This window comes from Amblyomma maculatum, chromosome 7 (genome assembly GCF_055883805.1).
Source record: "Amblyomma maculatum isolate TAMU_Amacu chromosome 7, ASM5588380v1, whole genome shotgun sequence".
NCBI lineage: Eukaryota > Metazoa > Arthropoda > Arachnida > Ixodida > Ixodidae > Amblyomma > Amblyomma maculatum.
The window spans coordinates 137698489-137712441 of NC_139350.1; positions in this window are offsets into that span (position 1 = coordinate 137698489).

The following is a 13953-nucleotide window of genomic DNA, read 5'->3' on the forward strand; positions in this document are numbered from 1 at the left end:
ACAGAATTCATTTTAAAGCATGGGGTGGTTATAATATGCATTTATCCACCAATGGTTCGCAGTTGCTGCCTATTATACGTAGCTAGTTTCCACAATCATCCTCGCTGCTGCCCATTTCTCTGCCATTGGCTGGGATGCACAGTTATTGGACCCTGCCAAATACTTCGATAGGTGCAGTGTTTTCAAGGTGCCAGCTTTTGGTCATGATATTTGGATTTGTGCATTCGTAAAGTTTAATTTCTTATGGTGCCTTTATATAATTCTTAGCTTCCATTTTTCTGCTTCAATGCGCACAAATTTTGTTCTAGTTTTTCGCAGCACTGATGTTGTTGTTATTGCACTATCTGCAGGCTAACGATTACATGAGCAGGCGTCCTTTCTTTACTACGTGCATATCAGATAAACACTTAAAATCGGGTGGTGTCTGTCTGTGCAGCTGTCACTTGTGGTTACTGCAATGAACCTATACTCCCTAATGCCGGTTGTTCCGCTGTCGGTCCACTGGGCTCATGCCAGCAGCACGTATGCTACCAGCCTCCCATTTCATCAAGTAGTAGTTTTATTATAGCTATTGCAGTAACAGGAGAAAAACATTCAAATGAACTGAAAGCTCTATTCATACAGTCGCAGAATGCACTGGAAGTTCGGTGGACAACCGAAATTTCAAGACTTGGTTTAACTGAAGAGAACCATGAGTAATGAGGTTTTAAATTCTTAAGGGGTCAGCTTCACCTGCTGGTTCTCATTTTAGGCTGTGATCTGCATGTATTGTTAACAGTTCTACTTTCAGTTCATGGTATTTCTTGTTACAGGCTGTCCTGGAGGCAGTGAAAAATGGCCTGGGAGAGAACGCATGTCTTTTTGAGAGCCACCGACAGTGTGCCATCAAGGTGGCCCACCACATAACACTCATGGGGCCATTGTAGAGCAGAGGACATGCACCAAACTCATTCAGATTGACGCAGGGTGTCTATGACAGCCTCATCGATAAGAGCCTCACCACGGTGTGACAAGACAAGAGGAGCACGCATGCATGCTGCACTAGTGACATTAGGTGCTCTCGTCTCCACCATTGTTGTCTCACACTTGAGGACAGTCGCTTCCCACTGGGTTGGTTCTGGTCCTGCCATGAACTTGTCCTGCACATTTTGGGCACCACCCTGCACCAAGATCATGTTACCACCTGGACCCCTAGTCACAAAGGTCTAGAAGGCAAAGTCAAGGCCCTAGCTTCTGTTTGCACCAATCGAGTGTGGACTCACACTGAAGACATATGTATCCCCTTTCTGCCCACTACTCTGCACACCACGAGAACCTGCGACTCAATCAAGCAAAATATTATGAAGTTACGAAAGTTTGCTGTTTTACAGTGTATTTACTGCAGCTATTACAATCTGTTATTATGCTGGCATGAATGTTCAATCATGAATGTTCAGCATGTTATGCAGTCTACATTGCAATTACGGTCGTGACAGGAAGATTGCAGGCCAGAAACAAGTCATGGTGAAGTGCAGGATGAAAGTAGAATTTGTAAGATAATGCTAGGCTAGAAAACTGCTGCCAACAAAATAATGACTTTTTTGATTTACTTCAACCATTATTTATACACCCTTGCTTTATGGCAATTACGCCATTAATGCTGATCTGTCCACAGCTTTCTGAAGTGCATGCCATACTGGCATGTATTGCTGGGAGCAAACGTAGCATTTGCTAAGAAAGTTTCGCACAGCACTGCCACACCATTTCTTGGCAGCAGCACCAGCTGCCATGATCTGCCAAGATAAGCGAGGAGGCGATTATTTTTATCTTGAAACATACGAATTTGCTGCTTTTACTCTATCACATTCTTGTCCAATGACAGCATCGAAAGTCACTGCAAAAGCAACAAGGAATTCAGTGGCACATAGCCTACACCAGTCTTGCCCTGCTGGTACACCTAGAGCTATACCACAAAAGCTCTGCAAGGCTATAATTGGAGCCCGACCTCAGTCACAAGAATATAGGTCTTGTGACAACACTGGCTGTAGCACCACATGGTTTTACAAGCCACACAGAGTGGTGCTCTGCCAAAATAATGTGCTCATAACGTGATGTCTGTAATGTTGTCGCTAGTGACGCCACAACACAAAAGCGTTAAGTTGCCAAAGAAAGCAAATGTATAACCAGATGAGCGGAATAAGCACAGCAAGTTTTTTTTTTTTTTTCATAAGTCTAATTTGAGTGCCTGAGGCAGAAATATTAGTTTTAAGGAAATACATAGTAAATGTGTCTGTGGCTCCCTTAACTGCATCTTGAGAGAAAATATGAAGGAAGGAGTGAAACAAGAGAGAAAAAAGTGACTAGAGGTGGACCCCAGGAGAATTTCAACCACTTGGGACATTGCACACCAAATGGCATGCTTCGCAAAACACAGCCACTACAGCGAGTCATGTTCGCTGTGTAGACATCATCCACTAGTATTGTTGCAGTTGGCCCCTCTCTGCTGAACCTTCTCGCGGGCAAAAATACAATAGAAAAAAAGTGAAAGAAGCACTTCCTCATCATGTAGACTCATCCCTCAGACAATGACATTTCATGCATTTGCCTGAGGAAAGAAGAGAGCAAAAAAATGAAGTGAATTTCACTCATGCACAAAGTAAAAAAAATACTAGATGCAAAGCACACAGCGTTAAAAGAAAACTGGCAATACATTCTCTATGATTGTTAGAAAAGAAGGCAGGAGCGAAGTTCAGAATATAATAATGGATGGTAAATGTTGTTTGCAATGGATTGAACACTTCTTGTCTAACTGCACACAATTTGTTAACGGCCATAGCTCAGATTTTTGTAATGTGACCTCTTGCCTTCCACAGGGATCAGTGCTGGGACAGTTGCTCTTTCTTATACAGATTAACAACTTGTCTAATAGCATATCTTCCATAAATCTTTTTGCCGATGATCACATTATTTATCGTCGAATAACAAGTCATGCAGACCACATCACTTCGCAATCCAACCTTAATAAGATTTCTTCATGGTGTAATATTTGCCTAATAATGCTTAATGTTACTAAATGCAAGCCTATGAGGGTTTCCCATCTTCCATCAAATGAACCACACTGCGACTATTCGTTTAATGACTATCCACGAGCACATTTCCTCTTGCAAATACCTTGGTGTACGTATCTCTAGTAACCTTGTCTGGCAAACACATATGGACTACATAAGTAACGCAAACTGAACACTTGCATATTTATGACGGAATGTTTTGTCAATACCACTAACTTGAAACTTCTACTCTTCAAACCTCGAATATGCATCGTCAGTACAGGGGTGCAACAGCTGAAATAGGATTTGTATCAATTTTCAGAGCAGCAAAATCTTAGTTTTAGAGCAGTGAAATTCATATTTGGAGCGGCTCGCAGGAAAAAAAACTGCACTATGGAGCTCGAATTCAAATTTTTTTGCTGTTAAATAGAGGAGAAACCTAAAAAAAAGCACCAAAGTGAAGAGATGTGAACAATAGACTGTATGAATGTGATCCTAAAGAAATCCAGCAAGGATCACCTATAACTGGCACTTGGCATATTTACTTTAGAAATCCGGGTATTTTGGTAACTAAGCATTTTGTACCACAAGGCATAATATGCTGCTAAAGAAATTAAGTGAGCCATAAAACCAAGGAGGTTAATTTTTCAAACATCTGGAGCAAAAAAAAAATGAGAAAAAAGCTAGAGAATATGCATACTATGTATATATTTTTGCATCTAGTGCAGTTTGACAACCTCAATCACGGGATCTTAACCTCGCAAGGCGCATAAAACGATGTTTTACTGTCTGCAAAATCCGAGGGAAGCTCCAGAAGCGCCCAACTCGAAGCCATGACTGCGATCAGCCTGTGTCCAAAAGCGAGTGCAGAAAACAAAAACATTGATTCAAAAGCAAACACAGAAAAGAAAAAAAAAACAGAGACCAAAAGCAAAATGCTACAAAGCAGATAACAAAGCAAGTCGTTAGCGAAAAAAACTGACGAGCGAGCTCGTCTTAGGCACTGGATTTATGCTTTCTAGGGGCTGGCGATGACTCGATTTTTGGCTCGATATTTTGATTGAGGGGAAGTGGGCCTAACTCAGGATGTTAGGTTATATATTTTGTGCACGGAGCAGACTTTATAGTATTTCAATGTTCCGGCATCCGTAAATGTTTATTTTTGCGGCCTTGGGCTCCACTGCGACGTTATGGAATTCAAAGTCCAAGGCATGTTTCTCGACCTGCTGACGCACCCAGAGAAATTTTCACATTTGCCACCTCAAGTTATATTAACACAAACACAGAGATTATAACTGATGTGCCTCCTATACTATTCGACAACGGAAAAGTGGGTCTATCGACAAGACAGCATAAAAACAACCTTGCTGTAGATGGATGACCCAACAAAATATCGAAAACTTCCAAGAGCCGCATAAAAGACTAGAGATACAGCCAATAAAGGCATGCAGCGTTTAAAACACAGTGCAAATATAGTACTAGCTGCTCCAAAATCACAAGTACCACCATGGCCCTTTTCGCCGTGCGACGCAATACCAGTGGTGCTTCATTATATTAAAAATTATATATATCCTAGTACAGCGTACTTTACATTTGCAGCGGCCAGTGATCTTTCAAAAAGTTTTTCCAAAAAAATTTCCCAAAGGTACTTTTGGAAAATTAGTTGCTGTTGATCAGGCGAGTCACTCATTGTTCGATAGGTCGCCGAGGCCACCATGGCCAGGCACTCCACGACGAACAAGATGTGACGTGAGAAAGTCGGAGAGTGTTGGTGAACGCACGCTTTTAAAAAGTTAGAGAGCACGAACGCCGGCTATCTGCTAATTAAGTTACTTTTGGTTACAGGTGCGAGTAGCAGTGTGAAGCAATTCTCATGATCCTGTCCATTTGCAATACATAGAAATAATATGAGGCAAAAAAAAAAGACAAAAGCACCGTGAATTTAAGTGAATGCATTCTTCATTTGCTGAAATGTTGAGAAAGTGCAGGGAACCAAATTAATATAGAACGCAGCAATCAAGCAAACATTAATAGTTTGTAAACTACTCAACGCCACGGTACCGCCACGACTGAATGTATTGCGCTCACAGTCACAGCCCACGAAAGCGGAACGAAAGACGAAGGTGACGAAAATAAACCAAACAAACAAAACAAACCATCTTGGTGCACTGTGAGTGAAATGAATACTTCTCAACTCGCAGAAATTTCTGCTTTACTGACTGCTACTTCGTGTTGCCTACAAACCTATATAATACTTATATTTAGTTTCTGGTGTGGTGATTACAGATTGTGTTTGAGAAATTTGACGTAATTTTCTGGCATCGACTCATTTATTGCATATCGCTCATTTTACATGTAACTCGCTTTAAGCAGAGTGGCTTGTAGGCCGAGTTGATTGAACATCATTTTAAAACAATACCGACAGAGTGAAGCAGTTATGTATAGGAGTCCGCTGACATGCGGAAAGACATACGCTGGTAGAACGGAACGATGTTTGAATGGTAGGATCCTTGAGCACACACACAAAATAAAAAAAAGAGCAGGCCATTTTTTTTTCTGCTCTATTTTTTTTTTTCGACAAGACTCGACCATTGTCTGGACTGCCAGTATGACCTGTGCTTCCAAAGGACCGAAGTAATAGGCCGAAACCGAGACCAAATAGCAAGAGAAAATATTGAGACAGTAAACATAGCAGACTGTAAAGAAACATGCGTAAGCAGCACTTCCCTAACACCTTGAGCGAAGGAAAGGGCTTTTTCGGAAGAGAGGATGACGTATTAAGACGTGTGACGGGTCTGTTTGTCGCCTTTTATCTGCCGCTTCCTATAAAAAGAAACGCTTCATGAATAAAAATTCACTCGTCAGTTCAGCGTAATATGTGTTTTCCTCTTTATATCTGTCCGTGTTTAAAATAACGCTGTTTTAAAATAACTCTACTTGCCAGAAAACACCACAGTTGAATCTGCGGCATATGCAATGCCATACCGTACAAACATTTATGGAGATGATTTACTCAAAAGAACATAGTAATGACCTTGGTACAGGATGTTGGGGCAATCCGCGTGAACTGTTAAGGAATGTTTGGCGCAACATTTAAACATGCATTACGTGAGCTTCCTTGGAGCACTGTAATTAAAGAAATTTAATGCGGCATTGTTTCGTTGATTGCATTAGCAATGCATTGTTCTGTTCGTGAGGCAAAAAAAAAACGGAAATAACGCGTTAAGCATGCGAACTTTTTCCGTTATACGTAAAAATGCCGTTTTAGATAATTTCTGTGACGGCTGGAGTTGACGATTTCATCGACCTGAAACCATGTTGACATATTATTTCAATAAAGGAGCCAGGAATTAACGAAAAAAAAAAGCGACAACGGGTGCACAACCAGCGCCGCAAGGTACATGCAAGGTCGGGTTCATTTCGGTAGGTTGAACCAGTAGTGCCAAATTGGTCGAGGCGTCCTTGTGCCCCGTCACGAATGCACGCAAGAAGAAAAAAAATAAGAACTAAGGACATTGGAACCGTTAATTCGAGTAGCCGGCGGAGAAAGGTTAGTTAGTCTGTTAGGAAAGGTCCGAGCTTGAGCTTTGCCCTACGCTGCATTGCTGCGCGCAGCGTACAAACAGACGACACGCGCTCCGCTGGAGCAGCCACCACCGCTACTGACGCGCGCTCAATCTAGCGTAGACGTCATGTGACGTCGAGGCACGTGATAGCAGCCAGGGACCGCTCAAGGTGCAGGATGCTGCGAAATGTCGGTCGCCTGAGGACGGGAGGGTATTTTTGCATATCGTGAACGCGCAATCACGTGACACAAAAGTGACGTGGACTACTACGTCAGTTCTGCGTGTCCTGTCGACGTTTTTTTTTTTTTTTGTTTTGTTTTTTATTCTACTGGGGCAGTGAGAAAAGCGCTTGGCCGTCGGAGCGCGGCTTCGAGCTGGCGGAGGGAGAGCATCTAGCCGTCCGCACTTAACAGCACGCACGCTTTCTTCTGTATTTTTTCCTATTAGTGGGGAGAGGTTGAAAGGAGGCGCGGGTAAAGCCCCTCAATAAAGAGGCTTTAGGGGCGGGCAGGCTAGTCAACGTAGACAGCGTGGTTTCAAACGAGTGACGGCTTGGAGCTGCCCTCGGTAAAGCAGTATGCACGCTTGCTTCCTTTCTTCTTTTTCCCTAGCTGTGATGTTTGGGCCGGTTTGGCTTGAGAGGCAGCGGAGGGAGTGCTGAAGATTTGCTGTATCGTTTACTTGGCTCAATCAGCCGCTTTTGCACCTTAAAAGTTATGCCTCAATTATGTACATACAACTATATATATATATATATATATATATATATATATATATATATATTCTCAAACAGATGGACCAACCTCTCGCCCTGCACATCGGACCCATCATATCATCGACACTGGTTCGGCTCGTCCCATTCGTCAAAAGCCATATCGCGTGTCCCCACCTGAGCGCAAAGTCATTCATAAGCAAGTGGAGGACATGCTACGGAAGAAGGTGATACAGGAGTCATCTAGCCCCTGGGCTGCCCCTGTTATTCTTGTACGCAAGAAAGACGGTTCGTGGCGATTCTGCGTCAATTATCGGCGTCTAAATTCTGTTACGAAAAAGGACGTCCTCTTCCTCGCATAGACGATGCCCTCGACTGCCTCTCTGGTGCGTCCTATTTTTCTAGTCTTGATTTCAGATCTGGCTACTGGCAAATTCCAATGGACCCTGCGGATAAGAAAAAAACAGCCTTCGTAACGCCAGATGGCCTTTATGAGTTTAATGTTATGCCATTCGGGCTGTGTAATGCGCCAGCCACATTTGAACGCTTTATGGACACAGTTTTGCGCGGCTTAAAATGGGACATTTGTCTTTGCTATCTGGACGATGTCGTCATATTTGGGAAATCCTTCCAAGAACACAATGACCGTCTAGTACGTGTCTTGAATTGTCTACACAACGCCGCCCTAATTCTGAACTCCAAAAAGTGCCGCTTTGGAGAGCGCCAAGCGCTGGTGCTAGGACACCTTGTCAATGGTGATGGTGTAATGCCGGACCTCCAGAAAACTGCCGCTGTTGAGTCTTTTAAACCCCCGCAGACAGTGAAGGAGTTGCGCAGTTTTGTAGGGTTGTGTTCGTATTTTAGACGCTTTATACATCGCTTTGCTGACGTTGCTTACCCATTGACGTGCCTTCTCCTCAAAAACTCTACTTTTGACTGGACACCAGACTGCGACGCGTCATTCCGTCAACTGAAGTTTCTTTTAATATCGAAACCCATCCTACGTCACTTCGATCCTACTGCAATGCCAGAAGTACACACGGACGCTAGTGGAATCGGTCTTGGTGCAGTCCTTGTCCAACGGCACGATGAACGAGAGCATGTTATCGCGTACGCAAGCCGGAGCGAAACTACACAGTCACCGAACAGGAATGCCTAGCTGTAGTTTTCGCTGTGCAGCGTTTCTGTTCATATTTGTACGGACGTTCGTTTACTATCGTAACTGACCATCATTCACTCTGTTGGTTGCGGAACCTTCGAGATCCATGTGGTCGCCTCGCACGCTGGGCTCTCCGGTTACAGGAATATGGCTTTGCCGTGGTGTACAAAATGCAGACGCAGATTGTCTTTCTAGGATGCTAGTTACCACGACTGGACCTGAAAGCGACGATTTCGACAATTATATATCGACCCTCGAGCAAGCGTTCCTCGACACGAATGTTTTCAAAACAGAACAGCAAAATGATACCAGTCTGCAGCCTCTCTTTGCCCAAGCCAACGTACCTACAAGCCGTTTTTGTGTGCATGATGGCCTCCTATGGAAAAAGAGTTATTCGCCTGTCGGCCAGCGATACCTACTCGTAGTTCCCAAGGCGTTGTGCACGGACGTATTGCGTGTTATGCATGATGATCCAACTTCTGGGCATTTGGGATCGGTTCGAACACTCCACCGTGCTCAAGAAATATTTTGCTGGCCCAGAATGCGCTCGACGGTTGAGCAATACGTTGCCAGTTGCAAGCAATGTCAACGCCACAAACGTCCAACTGCAACTCCGTCTGGCTTGCTGCACCCTGTGAAGACCCCGACAGCACCGTTTGATCAAGTAGGCATTGACCTCGTAGGTCCGTTTCCGAAGTCCGTGGATGGAAATCGCTGGATTGTAATCGGCGTGGACTATCTCACACGTTACTGTGAAACCGCCGCTCTTTTATCTGCTACGGCGCATCAGGTGTCGCTTTTCTTGCTGCACTCAGTCATCTTACGACACGGGCCGCCACGAATTGTCATCACTGACCGGGGCCGACAATTCACTGCTGATGTTGTTGAAGAGCTCATGCGTTTATGCGCCGTAACTTTCCGACACTCGACGCCATACCATCCCCAGACAAATGGCTTGACTGAGCGCGTCAACAGAACGCTTATCAACATGCTAGCCATGTATGTGGACGCAGGGCATAAGAACTGGGACACCATACTGCCCTTCATCACGTATGCGTTTAATACCGCCACGCATGAGACGACTGGGTACAGTCCATTTTTTCTGCTCTACGCCAGACCGCCACGCTACTCTCTGGATACTATCCTGCCCTTCACAAGCCGTGAAGACCCCTGCCTGGCTGAGACCCTCTGTCTCGCCGAAGAAGCTCGGAGAATCGCCCGATTACGGTCTGGTGCTTCACAAGAACGTTCTAAAGTGCGATATGATGCCAGTCACCGGCGGGTCACGTACTCTGTAGGTGGTTTAGTCTGGTTATGGCGTCCAATTCGGCGCCGTGGCCTACATCAAAAACTCTTGGCCCATTATGACGGCCCATATGTGGTTATCAAACGCATTAGTGATTTAACTTATGGAATAGCCCACCTGACAGCATCGGGTCGCCGGTCTGCCAAAACCGAACTATGTCATGTTGCCCGCTTGAAGCCGTGTCAGCCTCGCACGACTCACGAACACGCCCAGAGGGCTTCGTCTGAATAGGGGGGAAATGTCACGCTAATGACGACGATGAAGGATGGTGACGGTGTGACAGAAGAGGAAGAAGAAGCGTTGGTTTCTGGGCGCTAGTAGGCTTCATCTTGCTCCGCTACATCAGCACTGTAAATAAACACCCCTTCTTATTTCATCGTAACAATATATATATATATATATATATATATATATATATATATATATATATATATATATATATATATATAGTGACGTATCCGTAAACTAAGTAACATCTTGTATAATTTCACAGCTTAATTCCAAACATCAACGTTTAAGAGCAAGATGCTGTAAAGTTATTTGCTTTTTGCTACTAAAAAACTGCATGTGTGTGGGCGCGCGTGTGTGCAAATAACTCATGCGCAGGTACTGAATATATTTGAGGCCCCGCATAAGGTCAGTACTCTTACAGGTTTTCATTGTAGTGAGGAAGCGAACTCACAATCCCTGCAGCGCGCTGCGAAGAAGCAGACTCGCGACGGGAAGTCCCTGCGTCGCTTCGAATACCAGCTCTAACCCCGCCAGACCACCGGAAGAAAGACAACGAAAGCAAAAGACTGCGAACGCACGAAATCTGCGCCCACTCATTCTACGCAGATATGACGCAGTAGCCCCACGTCACTTTTGTGTCACGTGATTGCGCGTTCATGATGTGCAAAAATACCCTCCCCCTGAGGACCGCCTAGACTATAGCCAAGACCGCCCCAGGGGAGTATTTCTGCAGATCCTCCGTGCAATCACGTGACACAAAAGTGACGTCACTTTTGCGTGTTCAGTCTGCTTTTTTTGTTTTGTTTTTTGTTTGTTTTTTATTTTACTGGAGGGAGTGAGAGGATGGCTGTAAGACGTCTCTCAAGTCCAATGCGCGGGAAGGATGAAAGGAGGCGCTTGGCCGTCATAGTGCGGCTTCGAACTGAAGGAGGGGTAGCGTCTGTACTTCTTAACAAAACAAAACAGCGCACTCCTGACACGCGGACAAAGAAAGAAACTACAACACAGCGCTGTGTTGTAGTTTCTTCTTTTGTCCGCGTGTCAGGAGTGCGCTGTTTTGTTTTCCTAAGTTGAGCTACCAACTATAGCCTGCTCTTCCACCCTTGCAAGTCTATGCTTCGTCTCACAAGATATCTGCAGCACTGCGAAAGGCAGAGGAGCCCTTGCAATTGTGCTCCTAAGTGCCTCTCGCCCTGCGCACTTCCTACTGTCACCCCCGCCAATTTGAGGGCGAGATGCGCGTGGGAGCACAATTACCTATTGTAGTGCGCGCTATCCGATTGGTCCGGAGTGCCTCTGCCTTTCGCAGTAAACCACATAACAGCACGCACGTTTTCTTCTTTTTATTGGTAGAAGTGTGGAAGGATGAAGGAGAGGCGGGCAGGCTAGCCAACGCAGACAGTGCGGTGCTTGGAGCTGCCCTTGGCAAAGCACAGCTACCGTGCGCGCTTGTCGCCTATCGCTTTTTTTGCCCCCTATCACTGAGATATGGACTGCTTTGGCCTCAGCGACAGCGGATAGTAGCGCTAAAGGTTTGACTTCTGTGCGCACGTACTTAGCTCAATCGGCTGCCTTTGCATCTTAAATTGCGCCTCTTACGTGAAATGGCTATAGTGACAAAAATTTGTCTGCCCATAAGATAAGAACACCTTGTATAACTTCACAGCTTAATTCCAAACGTTTACGCTCCCTTAGATAATGCTCTGTCTTGACAGTTATTTAATTTCCGCCACTACACAACTGCATGTGCGCGAATAATTGATGCGCACGTACTCAATATATTTGCAACCCCGCATAGGGTCAGTATTCTTGGACGTTTTCATCACAATGAAGAAGGAAACGCACGATCTCTGCAGCGCGAAGACTCCGAGTCCCTGCGTCGCTTCGAATACCAGCCACCAAACCACCGAAAGAAAAAGGACGAAAGCAAAGATTGGGAACGCACAGAATCGACGCTCACTCCACATTCCCCTGTATCGCGCCACTGAGCAGGGTAGCCTATACTGGCCAAAAACGGCCGTCATTCTTGCGGGCCGTCATTTTTGTCCCCAGCTTACGCGTGGCTCGCTCTGTATATGTAGAACCAGGGTGAGGTAAAAGAATTTGGCCGTATTATCTCATTAGGAGATCACAGGTTAGCAATTAAACCGAAATGACATTTCTTATTCGGAAGCACCGCTCGCCGACGCATTGTTTAATGCGTATCATTACTTGGCTGGTGAGCGTCTTGTACAGACGGTTTGTACAGAAAGTGTCCGCAGTAGCTGTGTAGTTGTGTTTTGTTTCAAGTAAAGTGCCACAACTGATATATCAATGGAAAGCTCATGTCGGATATAATTACATTAAAGTTACGGCAGGTACTAACTATTCAATAGTTAATTATAGGTGATGGTGAATAAAAATGAACTTCATGCAACATCGTCATATATCGTAGGATAGCTTACATCAAGTATAATTGTACTTGGCTATTTGCAAGCCTTAAATAATTCACTGTAATGAATTAACTGTGACCGAAAATAGAACTTGACGCTACAACATCAAGTCATATATCTTTGGATAGCTTATATGAGGGCGACTGCACTACCCTAATTGCCGGCTTTAGTTAGCGATTTATTACATAGTTAATTTTGATTAGGAATCGGACTGTGAGTTACAGTGTAAGTCATATATCAAAAGAAAGCTTACATCGAGTGCGATTCCAGAACACTAATTACCGGTCTTAGTTAATAGCCATTAATTAATAAATTGTCATTAACAATTTCACTTTAGGGCACAATGTCAACACGTATAATATGTTACTGCTTATGTCAAGTACGATTCCGGTACAGGTCATATTTAATACCTATTAATTAGTTAATTGTCATTATCAATATAACTAGGCTACAACGTCAAGTCGGATATCACGGGACAGCTTATAACTAGTACGACTGTAATACACTAATTACTGGTTTTTGTTAATAACTGTTATTTAGGTAATCCTGATTAGCACTTGAACTTTATTTTAGGCAACAACGTCATCATATGTAACGAGATAGCTTATGTCGAGTAGGATTCCAGTACTCTAAATACCGGTCTTAGTTAACAGTCGTTAATTAGTTATTTAACTTTAGGTGACAACGTTAAGTCGTACACTGAATTTTCTTAATTCGTCTCGGCAAGCATTGGCTTTTCATTCTGAACATTTTGACCCCTTATAGCCCCATTTTTTCATTTTTCATTTTTCGATTATTTAATTGAATTGATCAATTAACGCTCATAATTTTCGTAATTAGTATTGTCAATCACTGGCTTTTCATTTTGAGCATTTTGATACCGTTGGTCTAAATTTTCTTAATTAGCATCATCAAGCATTGGTTTTACACTGCGACCATTTTGACCAATTTTAACCCCCCTTTTGCAATTTTGTTTTTATTTCTTGAATTCAGTTTCTCAACTCTTCGTCCCCTATCACTACCAGTCAATCATCAATCACTATAGAACCACAAATTACCATGTTACGCTTGCTTTTTACTTAGCCCCCGATTATTTCCAACCCGAGGTGTAGACAACTGCAACTGCTACGCCGAAGGCTTTTCGTCCCAACGAGCCGAGCCGTGAGAAATTTCCCATTTTGTGGGAAATTCAAGCTTTAAGGGAAAATAGGAAATTTATTTTCTGGCCATTGAAAATGTGGGGAATTTCGGCTGTCGCTGGAAACTGCTGTTACATATATGTTTCCTCGGGAAAATATGTAGCACGCAATGAAAACGCCGAGCTGAGATTTTTTGGGCACCAGAATTCCGGCCTGTCTTCACTTTCCTGCTTAGCCTTGGTTGCAAAGCCAATGAAATGCGCGCGTGGCACTCCGCACAAATGCCCAGAGTGTGGCATTTCGGATTCAGTTTTAGGAAGGTCGAAAGGGGACAGTTTCATTTTCTCATACTCAAATGCGTGACATCTTCACCTACACACTG